Raw genomic sequence first — 13663 nt, forward strand, 5'->3', positions numbered from 1 at the left:
AAACAAGACATTTGAGGACGTCATCTTGGACTTTGGGAAACACACTTTTGAACTATTTTCTGACATTTTATGAATCAAACAACTAATCAAGTAATCAAAAACTGCTCAGCAAAGCACCCCAGTCAAATGATAAAATACTCATACACACACTCTCAATTTGTTTTGGCTTTTTACATATTTTTCTTTACATTACAACTTGTAAATTAAATGGTTCTTAATCTGAATTTTATGTAAAGGATCTGCACAAAATAGTATAAGTTGGTGAAGTGAAATGAGAAATATATAAATTACAACACCACTAAGCAAAAGGCACCTTTAAAAAAACACCATGAAGACCAAGGAGCTCTGCAAACAAGTCGGGGACAAAGTTGTTGAGAAGTACAAGTCAGGACTGGGTTATAAAAAAATATCCAAACCTTTGATGATCCCCGGAGCACCATCAAATCCATCATCATCAAATGGAAAGAACATGGTACCACAACAAACCTGCCAAGAGAGGGCTGGCCACCAAAACTCACGGACTGGGCAAGGAGGGAATAAGTCAGAGAGACAACACAGAGACCAAAGGTAATCCTAAAAGAGCTGCAGAGTTCCACAGCAGAGACTGGAGTATTTGTCCACAGGACCACAATAAGCCGTACACTCCACAGAGCTGGGCTTTATGGAAGATAAAGATAAAAATGAGAAAGAACGTTTTGAGTTTGCCAAAAGGCATGTGGGAGAAAATTGAACTTTTTGGCCACCAAGGAAAACGCTATGTCTGGCACAAACCCAACACATCTTATCACCCCAAGAACACCGTCCCCACAGTGACACATGGTGGTGGCAGCACTGTGGGAATGATTTTCAGCAGCAGGGACTGGGAGACTGGTCAGAATTGAGGGAAAGATGGATGGTGCTAAATACAGGGATATTCTTGAGCAAAACCAGTTTCAGTCTGTCAGTGATTTGAGACTGGGACAGAGGTTCACCTTCCAGCAGGACAATGACCCTAAGCATGCCGCTAAAGCAACACTCGAGTGGTTTAAGGGGAAACATTTAAATGTGTTGGAATGGCCGAGTCAAAGCCCCACTTATCCAAAGTGACTTGCAGCTATAATTGCCGCAAAAAGTGTCTCTACAAAGTACTGACTTTAGGGGGGTGAATAGTTATGCACGTTGAAGTTTTCCGTTAGTTTGTCCTATTTGTTGTTTGCTTATCAATAAAAAAAATAAATCACATCTTCAAAGTTGTAGGCATGTTCTGTAAATGAAATGATGCAAACCCTCAAACAATCCATTTTAATTCCAGGTTGTGAGGCAACAAAACATGAAAAATGCCAAGGGGGTGAAAACTTTTGCAAAGTATTGTAACTGGCAGTTGCAGCTGCAGATATAGTAGTAAAAATAAGTCAGTTTTTTCTGCATCATAAGCACTTTTACTTTTGAAACTTTAAATAAAATTTGCTGACACAAATGTACTTTTACTCAAACTATTTTAAAGTATGGTATATACTACTCTCAACTTCAATAAAGAACCTGAATCAAACTGTCTCTTTGTGTTTAATGACCTCCAGCTCCAGAGCCTATGGATGTGGAGAACCCGGAGAGGACAGGCTACATGAAGACGGAACTCATGTCAGTCTCAGAAGTGTGAGCATCAGTCCCTGAAACACATTTAAGATCTCAATATGATAGATTTAGTTATTGATTGATTGATTGATTGATTGATTGATTGATCAGAGTTAACGTAGGTGTTTTTCTGTACCTTTGGTCCAAACATCCATCCAGACTGCAGGACAACATGATGCTAATGTCTCCTGATGACTACAAGGCTCTGGTGCAGTACCAGTCAGTCCCAGAGACATGGACGCTTCATACTGAGACACTGCTGTGATCCTAAATCACACTTTAAATTCATGTTTGATGTAAATCTGTCTGTCTGTCTGTCTGTCTGTCTGTCTGTCTGTCTGTCTCTGTGTTTTTCGTCTCACTCTGCTTTCAGGCCAGCAATCTGACTTCAGGATTTGACAACTTTGGCATTGAGGTAGATGCAACTTTAAGGAGTGGAGGGAGATGAAATGACAGGATTTTGTCTGTAGTAAGTGCAGACATTGAGCAGGACAAATCCAAATCTGAAGCTGAAACACATGTTGATATCATTCAGTGTGACGTCTCTGATGTTCATCACAATCAAACCTCCATAAGTCTGCTTAGAAATCATCAATGAAAGATGCTTCACAAGTCATCTGTGATTAATCAGATTTCTAAGCTTTTGTCAATATCAAAATAATCCAGTTATAGTTGTCTGTACAGGGAACTGCTAACAGCCTGAAACTTTTGGACCTGAAGTCTCAGAAAGAAACTTTTTCCCCAGATTTTGTTGGTGCAGAAGAGTCTATCAGGGTTCCTACACAGTATGGAACACTGTGGGATTTGATTTGAGGAACTTCAGGGTCTGAATGACTACGGACAAAAGAAAAGAGGATGCAAAAAATATTTGTTTCCAGACTATCGCCCCTTTTCTTTTTCTTTCTTTTTTTTTTTGAATAGAAAATTCAGAATTTTAAAAAATTTATGAATAATAGTAATCACTGGGCACTTGGAGTGTAGCATTTTCCAACAAATGAGGGAAGAAATGATGTGAATTTACATTACATTACATGCTTTTTTACAGCAGACTCATACCCATGATGCACTGCAAACACACACTAAAACAATCAGTGTTGTCATGGTAACAGGCCTATGTCATTTGAGGAAAATGTAGGCTTAAAATGTCTGAAAATGCTTTTGAATTTTTTGGCATTGACCAGTCATGCAAACTGTTGTCTGATGCCCTAAATCATGTTTGATCAGAACTTTTGTAAATGAGAATCATTCAGTCAGGAACAGTCAAAGCACAAAAAGCCTCATTTTACTGTCGTCTGCAGCAGAATGTGCCAGAGAGCAACAAATTCTGGCTTTTACAGCCAAACTTTTTCACCAGGGTGCGTGATCTTTCTCTTCCAAATCAAAGAAAACCAAACCTTTATGGCTGCATTCATCAGTGTTTCCATGGAAACAGTCAATGAACAACTTTTTTCAACTCATTTTCACTTCTTACTTAAAAAAGAAGCTTAAAAAATATAGGGCTGAACAGAATATAATGTCATTGATTTCAAATGTTAAGGTTAGTTGAGCTCCTCTTTGGTGAGTGTGAGAAGAGATTTCTGCAATGGAAAAATGTGTGGAGCCTCATCTATCTATATAAGACACATTCGTTTGTGCCTGACCTTTTTTCTGCCATTTTGAAGTTTTTTCCAAATCTTGTTTTTTTTTTTTTGCTTCACTAAAAGAAAAAAGATCAAGTTTAAAAAAAGGTTGACAGTAAAACAGTCTCCCCAGCTCTCCTGAAGAAATGAATTCAGTATGAATGGGGCTTAACTCGATTGTAGACGTGACCTTTCACTTTATTTGTCTACATATAGTTCTCTTTATGAAATGTGGACTTTAAACTCGTCTTCATGTCCGACTGTAAACCAGTGAAACTTCAGAATGTGATTCTGCATGTCGTAACACAGCGATTCTTACTGTAGGAAACAAAGTCAAATCAAAGTATGATTTCATGTTTGTGAGGAAAATCTGTGAATCTTTCCATCACACAGAATGTGTGTGTGGAGGTTTATAGTTTTGATTTTCACACATGATGTTACAATGGGATGACCAAAGCAAGTGTTTATTTTTGGAAGAAGCTGATGATTATATGTGAAATAAAAATCAGCAAGACAAAAACATAAGATGAAAAGATGATTGAATGAATGAAACCTTTATTGAATTCACCTTTCAGGACCTGGACTTTTGGGGTCTGCCAGCTTCCTTTGATATTTTCCAAGTCTGTCATTGATACCTTTTATCTCTACCTGTCCAGTTCTACTTTGTGCAGATAAAGGTGTCCAGACAATTGTGGAAAAGTAGTTCCACAATTACAAAGTAACAATGAGTAACTTACAAAGTAACAACAAACATGAAATATTCAATATTAATACCAACACTGTAATACCATTTTTGGTGAGACTTTATTCTTTAAGATAACAGCCTCGTCCCAGAGAAGAATTCACAACTTCAAAAAATTTAATAATAACTAAACTAAAATACATTTTTTATAAAAATGTTCCCAAATTTCTGTCAGATTTTTACCAAAACATATATCCATGTATGGATACACTTTTTAAATAAGTAAACTTAAATGACTTATGTTATGCATGTACACAAAAGTAGTGAGCCTGCAGATAAAATACAAACATGCATATATCCATGTATACCTTAACATAATATTGTATGAACATAGATACAGGCGAACACCTGCACTCACAATTCAATCCGTGAGAAACATGGAAAATAATATAGAATTTTTTTCCCCCATCACCTGGGTGTAAACAGGCTTCTGTACACCAGAGCTCAGCAGTCTGAAACTCTGTCAGAGGAATCTCAGTGTGCACTCAACAATAGAAAATCAAATGAACCCACTGTCCCACTGATAGATCAGCTGTTTCTAACTCATTCTGTGCAGACAAACATTGTTCAAACACACTGAACTTTATCATCAATTATACTGCTGATCAAAGGTTTGCAAAGATATTAAATATGAGTCCACATCTGCAGAAAAATAGAATATTTCCATTTGATTGAATGAAGGACACAACAATTTGACTTTTGCCATTTTAGAAAACTAAAGTATCTTTCTTTGTTGGGTGCAACAAAGTGCTGTTACACTTTATTTTTAAGGCTATCAATTCATTCACAGATCAAACATTTAATAAAAGTTATAGAAATCTATTGGATGTCTATATTTTGGGGGGTTGTAGCTTCTTTTGTAGGATTCTCTGATTCATTGGCTTCGCAAGTTAGATCAGTGCTTAGAATTTATGAAGTTTGATCCACGGGTTATTTTTGAGGCCTCTGTACAACAGCAAGACTGAAAGGGTCTCAGAAAGAGGCTCGGGGTATCTGTGATTCATTGGTTCATCTATCCAGCTAGATAGATCACTACTTTCAAGTCTGAGGACCCTGGTTCACTCTTTGACTTACTGTTGAATCATGGTGCAACAGGAAAGAGTGAAAAGCACTAATAAAGAGATTCCATGTCTCTGATTCATTGGCTCAGGAAGTTAGATCACTGCTTTTAAGTTTTGAAGACCCAGGTTCAATCCTTGTTTTTTTTAGGCCTATGTTCAATTAAAAGAGGTCAGCTGCCTGTTCAGAATCAGAGTGGACTGTCTTAGGTTTCATTCTTATGAGGCTCAGTGAATTCCAGCACCCAAAGTGAAGACATAAAAGCATTCAGACAGGACATCTTAGTGCAAAGTGGACTTGTTGACATGCTGGGTTGATTCATGACAAACCAAAGTCGTCAGCTCACTCAGTTCTGTATTGGATGCAGGATGTCAAGGTTCTGGGTTCAAACCTGAATCCTGACAGAACTTTTTGAAAACAGAACTTTCTTCAACAACTCTAAAAGAATCCCAAACAAGCTGAACTTGCTGCACAGAGATCAGCTCAGGAGGCTGAGAGGCTAAGACTGAAGTTGTGTGATCAGTGTTGGTTTGAATCCTGCTTGAGGACATGTGTTATTGTCTTGAAAGACACCAGCAGAGCAACGCCCCCTACAGGCTGCTCTGATTCACAGTGTATGTGGAGATGATTGTTCTTAAACCAAGAAGATTAACATTCATCTGGAACCACTTACCTGAATGATGATCAACCAGTTAACAACAGGATTGTTTCATTTTACATGTTTAAATCAACAAAGTTCTTTAAAGTCATTTTTGATCATATTACAGGTTGTTTATGAACTCCTGCTGTTCATCCTGTCAGTGTATCACATTCATATCTCAAAAATATATTGTGCCTACACTCTTAATGCCATGTTTATAGAGCATATGTAGGATTGGCCCTAATATATTAGGACTATAGAACTATGGGTCGGTTATTGAACCATCAACCATGACGCCAAAACCCTGGAGACGAGCCTCCAAGCTAATACAACCACTCCACCCACCTCCTTCAGACAGAATTGACTTAACTGTGGCAGACTTGGTGCTACTGGTGGGGACTCTGCAGACTCCTGCTGATGTGGACTTGACATGACTGTGGTAGACTTGGTAGACTAAGGCTGTGAGGCAGCCTGTTCTTTTGAGAAACCACCGTTACAGAAGCCAAATATCTCTCCAAGTCCCACACTCAACTGTCAGAAACATCATTTTACTTCACAGAACAGAGGAGTTTCTGCTCTACTACTGCCTTGATCACTTATTTCAATTATACAGAGGTGGAAAGAGTACTGAAAGTCTGTACTCAAGTACAATTACTGTTACACTGCTAAAATATTACTCAATTAGAAGTAAAAGTATTGGTGTTACACAGTGATGTGCAGTGAGGTTCATAGCCAGTGAGGCACTGACTTTATCACAATCAGATTTACAAACATATGAACCCTATAGAGTAGCTTATTCACCATTTGATTGACAGCAGTTAACGGGTTATGTTTAAAATCTCATATCAGCTTTCTTTATACATACAAACTGTAGCACACAAAAAAGCACATTTAATTAAAAAAAAAACGTTATTATGGTCTTACCTTTACTTGTAAATGAAGTCCAAGCACCGCTCCTTCCGAACAAAAGCATCGATAACTTGTTTATAGAAGTTTTCCTTCAGTTTTAAAAGTCTCTCTGTCTCAGTGGAGATCACTGCCAGGGAAGAAAGAAAGAAAGAAAGAAAGAAAGAAAGAAAGAAAGAAAGAAAGAAAGAAAGAAAGAAAGAAAGAAAGAAAGAAAGAAAGAATAGCCAGAACAAAAACAAAAGGCGTCTGCAGTGAGCAATGCAGCTTGGACCCCTAAAAACAGTAAATCTATTTTTTTAAGATCAAGATGAAGACATCCAAGTAAATCCACCACCTGAACACGCACAGCCCATAGGAAGTGATGTCAGACTCTGTATTCTGGGCTACAGGGTAATGATTCCAGTATATTGGTGCAGACTTGCTATGGAAATGAGCAGCAAATCAATCTGACAGTGAAATGGGCTGCTGGATGCATTTACTGCCTGTGTGTGTAGGCATGTCGGCAAAATGGCAAACAGCAAATGGAATACAATGTGTGTGACATTGTGTGTTTGTGTTCAGTGCCTATGCATCAGTTGAATGAATGGCCGTGTGTGTGTGTGTTTGTGTGTGTGTGTGTGTGTGTGTGACAGACGGAGTTCTTCCTCTATGCATGGTAGTCAATAGGAAAAACAATGAGATATCTGTGAGCACAGGTCTGTAATGTTCCTATGAATATCTTGTTGCAGAATGTCAAACACAAGCTCGCAGATGGAATATTTGAACAAATGGAGGTGAAAAGACACAAACATGGCATTTGTGTTTTATTAAAAAGAACAGCATAGAGTATAACAGAGAAGTGAAGGAATGATCTACAGCAAAAGTCAAGATCAACAGGTCACAGGAAGGGGTCAAAAATACAAATGGGGCCACTGAGCCACTGAGCCGTGCATTGGACACCATCACCAACAACTCTTCTGTCACTTTGAACTGGTCATTAATGAGTCCCTCCAGGAATCTGGGATGTTGCGGTCGCAACAGTTCCCACAAATTCAAGAAATCCCTGGGAATTCTGTGCGACCTGCAATTTCGTCCAGACTCCGCTGCAAATTTGACCAGTCATTGTTTCTGGACTGTTTTATTTTTCACTTTAAAAAAAAGTTATTTATCAATGTTCTATGCACTTCTATTTTACAGTTTTGTTTCAAACATTCTGCTTTTTTGTTGAATACCTGCTGTTGCATGTCTTCATTTACAAATAAAGCAGATTTTTATAATTTTCATGGTAAGGTTAATTAGAGGTGCCTGCATTTTTTGTATAAAAAAATTTGAAACTTTCTATTTCTTCTATTTAATTGCAAAAATGCCTTTAGCATCAAAACATGCATTGCAACTTTTTTAGAAAAACTGCTGTGAAATCAGGTATTTTATGCGGCAACAATCCAAAGAAAAAGGCCTGCAAAATCCTGGAGGGACTGATTAATACCCCTGATGAAAATGCAGAGTTGCTTTTGTCTGTGCTTTGTCAAATGTCACAGGGTAAGTGGTGAAACTAACTGATTATAAATGTCAGTTGATCACCTGCTAATCTGCTCTGCCGCTGTGTTTGCTGGTAGAGAAATATTGTTGAACAAGCTGTTCTCTTCTGGAATATCAGCCAATTGAGGGAAACTTAAACTTGGTATGAAACAACTACATTTCATTTTAAAAATCATTTTGCGGGCGGGATTATATTACATTATTGACATTATGTCATGGATAAGAGCGAGCGGGGTGGAGGGCCAGAAATGGCCTCTGGGCTGCCAGTTTGAGACCCCTACTTAATGGAAACTGAACTTTTTGTCACTCATCTGTGTTACAGACTGAATATGAAAAGAAATTTAAATGTGGGTAAGATTTTTGGCATAGTAATGACGCTGATTATTGTAAATGTAGATATTATTACAGTCCTTATATACAATATGTATTTATATATGTATGTAAAGTGCTTTACATTTTGTTTCTCATTCACCTGTTCACAAACATCCAAGCTATCAGTGAGCTACCATGCACTGTCTCCATGGCAATCCAGCCAATAGTCGTTCACTTAAAAACCAAACTTCAGCCAACTTCTAACTTACCAACTTAACTTGATCAAAGTCAGCAGATTTCATCCTCTTGGCATCAACATCTTTACAAAAGGCATTAATCATATAAACCACAATGTCCATAGTGCAAGTCCATATGGGGACGTCCTCTCTCTGTCCACATTTCCTGTCTATCACCTGACAACACAATATACGATCAATCGCTGGTTTCCATTCATTTTACCACTGTTTTTTAGATGTTTTTCCTGTCGATCAATTCTTAAATTCTTTATTGTCACATTCCAAAGATGGTGTTGTCACATACATTTTACTCTTACTTAAGTAGAGAAAAAGCATCACTTTTAGTTTGTTACATTTGGAGACTTTTTTTTATTTAACGCATGCATTCATACACATTCTGTTAAGATGCTGGTGGTTTGCTGATTCCAGGTCTGCTGGCACTCTGGTACTGTACTGCAGCCATGCCTGCTCATACAGCAGAACAATGGCTGAGGCTACAGTGGGAGATTTACATGAGGCAAAGCCTGCTTGGCCCAAGTTATTCTTTTCCACTGTCAGAGTTTGGCTTTGAAATATCACCAGCAGCTGATATTAACAGAGTGCAGTGACATCTGCAGCAGCATGCAGTGGAGAAAGTTGAAAAAGTGTCAGCCTTTGGAGAAATGTAACCTGATGTCACGCTCTGGTGGCCAATCGCAAGCTGGCGATCAGACTCTCTCCACAGTCAGTCTGAAATTTGTCTGAAAACAGGTGGTGTCCAGGTGGAGTTCATGATCATTCTCTACAGTTGTGTCCTCGTTTGGTTAATTTTGTGTAATCAGCGTCGGTGAGTCTGGCTGCAGTTTATGCTGGAAAATAGCAAAATAGCAACATGAAGAAGCCTCCTTGGGTTTGTGTCACTGCGTTTGGGAGAGAGGAGGGGGAGACAGTGTGCAGAGAGAGCAGTATGAGAAAGGGAATTAGAAAAATAAGACACTATTTTCTGATTGTTTTACAGCTGCTATGTTCTCAGCATAAAAAAACACACATCCCCACTCCCTGCACCGCTGCACATTCCTGCGGTAAAACACTGCGGCGCCTGATTCAGTCTGAATGCATGTTAAAAGAGAAGCTAAAGTCCTCTGGTGGCTGGCTGCAGTACAGGACATAAATCCTGCTTCCCAAATGTTAATAGATGGGACATGGGCCAAACCTAAATGTCAAAGTACATGTCAAATAAAATTGCCCAAAGATGGTTTCTGATATTTTAGATATTTCTTATCACACTGATATTTATTCAAGTATTCATTGTTCTCATGAGTTTTGTTTTAAGTAGTTATTTAATGCCATGAAATGGGGTTTCTTGCCATGATTGACAGCTGAGCTCTGCTTGTGAGTCGGCTGGCTGTGTGTGTGTGGCCGGGAACTTCAGAGTGCGGCTCCAAGACTGGCCACTACTGCTCAGACTTTGTCTCCAAACGATGGCGGCGCTCGTATCCAGGATATTTTGGCTTCAGTTTTATACTGTGGGAGGAAGTGGAGATGTCATGCTAATACGTGTAATACTATACAGTCAGTGGTGGACAAAGTACTCAACCCCAGTACTTGAGTCAAAGTATAGATACTCCTGGTCAAATATTACTACAAGTGAAAGTTGCTCAGTCAAAATTTTACTTGAGTTAAAGTACTAGAGTTCTTGCTTTTAAAAATACTTAAGTATTCAAAAGTACATGTTTTTAAAAATACTTAAGTATTCAAAAGTACAAATTACAAAGTACATTTTCTAATATCAATACATGCTGTATTGTTTTCATGATGCATTCACAGAACCTTGTAACTCTCTGAAACCGTCTAATGATGCACTGACCTGCTTGTAGAACCACTCTGCTACACAAAGCCTATAGAAACACCTATAAAAACTTCAGCATAGAAATACAATCAAAACCAAAAAGGATAGTTATTGTCATTTTCTGATGTAACTGTATTAAAATCACATCATAAAATTAGATTGAAGATAACTCTAAGGATTTCTCCAAGTCTGTTAAATAACTGATTTCTTTCTGTCTTCAGAGGCAGTATATTCACCCCGATAAAAACAATCCAACTTTAAAAGCTACCTGGAATAATGAATAATTATAATAACATCTTGAGGTTTATTTTGTCTTTCTCCTGCCGTCACTATTACTCCTTTTTGTTTGAATGAAAGAGGGAGAGTTTGCTTGTTCTTGTTACAGAGAGCGCCTGGATGATGTATTTCCACTTTTACATCAGTCCCATTTGAGAGGAGCTACTGTGATTGGTTTTCTTCTGTGAGGAACACGTCATGTGACCAACTGCATTTTAGAAAAGAAAAAAACACCCACAGCTGACTTCAAAGCTTAGTCGAAAAGTAACAACAACCTTCCTACAAATGCAGTGGAGTCAAAACTACAATATTTGTCTTTGAAATATAGTGGAGTGAAGGTAATAAGTTTCCAAAAAAAAAAAAAAACAACAAATACTCAAGTAAAGTACAGATACTCAAAAAATGTACTTAAGTACAGTACTCAAGTAAATGTACTTCACTACTGTCCACCACTGTATACAGTATAAATTATATCTAAATATAAAGGGAGGAATCTCTGTCCATCTGTATGTCCTTCACTGAGGGCCTGACAACTGGTACAATTTGGACACATTCAGTAAACTCTGAACTGAAGCGGGGCTTCAGGATTCTGCAGACTCAAAGAGTCAAACACCAACATCTGCAGAAATCTGCTCCAAAATACTGTTGAAAACTGAAGTCACTCACATTTGTTTTTGTTTTGTTTTGTTTTCAGAGGAAAAGCCACATGGTCACAATATTGCTACACTTCCAAAACCTATTTCTTGGCTGGACCTTCCAACAGATTTCATGAAAAACAGTTCAATATTTTATAAGAGGTAACAACCAATAAAAACAAAAAGTAGCTACTCTCAGTGGCAGACTTGGATAATAATTCAGGCGGGGACTCTAAAGTCAGTCCAGGTTAATCTCTGCACTCACTCTATGCACAGCAGGCCACTGGAAATCTTTTGTTGAATTATTTTATCTGAATTTTGAAAAATGCTAAAAAGTGGTATGGGATTGAAGAAGGGGGCAGGCTGGGGGGCGTACAGGACTGCAACTGTAGGGGGGCGTGGCCTCGAGAGCAGGTGATAGTAATGAGACACTGGACCAGAGACAGTCAGACTGAACCCGCTCAGTGCATCTGCAGTAACAGGTAATAGTCAGAGCTAACCAACCATGTGCAGCTGCTGTCAGACTCTAAATGTCCACAGAGAAACACTGGAAACAGAGTGTCTGCTGGAGCTGTGACACTCACTAGAAGCACATCTGTGGGCCTTTTGTAAAAGTGTGTGTTGTAGTTAGCCCAGCTAACGCTAGTGCTCAGAGAGGAGAGGCTCTGTGTGTGTGTCTGTGGGAAAAATGTCAGTATGTAGCTCTGCTGCTGCAGCCTGCCATCAAATCTACCAAAAGTCAAAATGTTAAGCAGAGGAATAGCAAAATGAGTTTCAATCAGCATATATTTGAAAATGAGCACTGTCTCACTCCAGCTCAAGAGCAGGGGCTGGAGGAGGTGGGCTGCCCAACTCTGATGTCAATATTCTTATTTTAAAAATATAAATCTCACAACGTAGAGCAGTCCCAAAGAGTGTCAGCATTGCCCTCGCAAGGCTCAGGATGATTTGAGCCATTTTCAACCCATGAAATGCTGATTTTTAAAAAAAATACATTTATTAAGAAATATCAATATTAACACCAGCACTAAAGTGTTTAGTCACAGTACAGTATTATAATTTAGCTTACAGGTCAAAAGTGTGGAATGCCTCTTTAAAAGAAACATTCAAAATAGTTGAAAAGAAGTTATGTGTCTGAAGTCAGCAGCAATAAATATTCATGTGTCGTGTTTGTTTTGCACCTGGTGTTTCATCAGAGTTCTGATTATCATCATGAAGCTCTGGGACCCCTGAGTAACTGGATACTTCCACCTGACAAAAAAATAAAAATAGTACAAAGCTCTTTATCTTCCAGATTATATCCATGCACACACACTTCCTGCTTTCCCACAGAGCACGATAAAGATTTTAAAACACAGAATCAATTCAAGACAGGTAGTTGTGACATACATGCTGGGGGAAGTCCTGCTGGTATGTCTTTATCCAACCTCTGTAATTTTAAAACATTTAGCAGCACTTCCATCTCAGGCTTTGCTTCCTCTCACCTCCACCTTTTGTCTTTTTCGTTCTTTCCCGTGCTGTACATTTCTTCCTCCACACTGCTCAGCCTATCACACTGGATGCACTGATGATTATTTCGATTTGTGAAACCCTTGCAAGATTTGTACACACAGTTTCTTCATTGTGCACGCTGTGATTATGTTTCATAATGTAACAATACTGTGGTTAAGATCTGCTGAGGTTTAGGGACAGAAAACACTTGGTTAGGGTTAGACAAAGATCGTGGTTTGGGTTAAAAAGATCATTCTTGTGAGATCTTTTGTGGGTCTAGGTTCCCATCTAGATGTGACTGCTTGCCAGGCCCCGCTGCTCCTAATGGCCAGTACAGTCATACTGTCTACTATAAATGACAAAGTACGTATTTCACTGAGATGGATGAATAATGAACACAGTGGACACTAGCTGTGTGGTCCAAAAGTTTTATTAAGTGTGCTGACAGCTGATTAGGCTGAAGGAATGATGATATAAACACACAGAACTGTGAAATGTTTGCCTGCACCTATGTGAAAGCACACATGTACATACCTGTACCACTACACAGTACAGTGATTAGCTTTCATGCATTTGATCTAACAGTTCAACAGCTTAACAGCAGTCTTTGAAGACAAGGTGAAAACAAGTTTTTTAAAAGCCTTTTGGTACCATGAAGGAAAGCTAAAATAAAAATATCTGTTATGAGTGATAACTGAAAGAGAATCTGCTGGCACGTTACTACAATTGGAAACAGACAATTTACAGCAACACATTCCAGTACAGAAACTATGTTTCACCAACACCT

Source organism: Lutjanus erythropterus, chromosome 3 (assembly GCF_056507025.1).
Source record: "Lutjanus erythropterus isolate fLutEry1 chromosome 3, fLutEry1.hap2, whole genome shotgun sequence".
Classification (NCBI taxonomy): Eukaryota; Metazoa; Chordata; class Actinopteri; order Lutjaniformes; family Lutjanidae; genus Lutjanus; species Lutjanus erythropterus.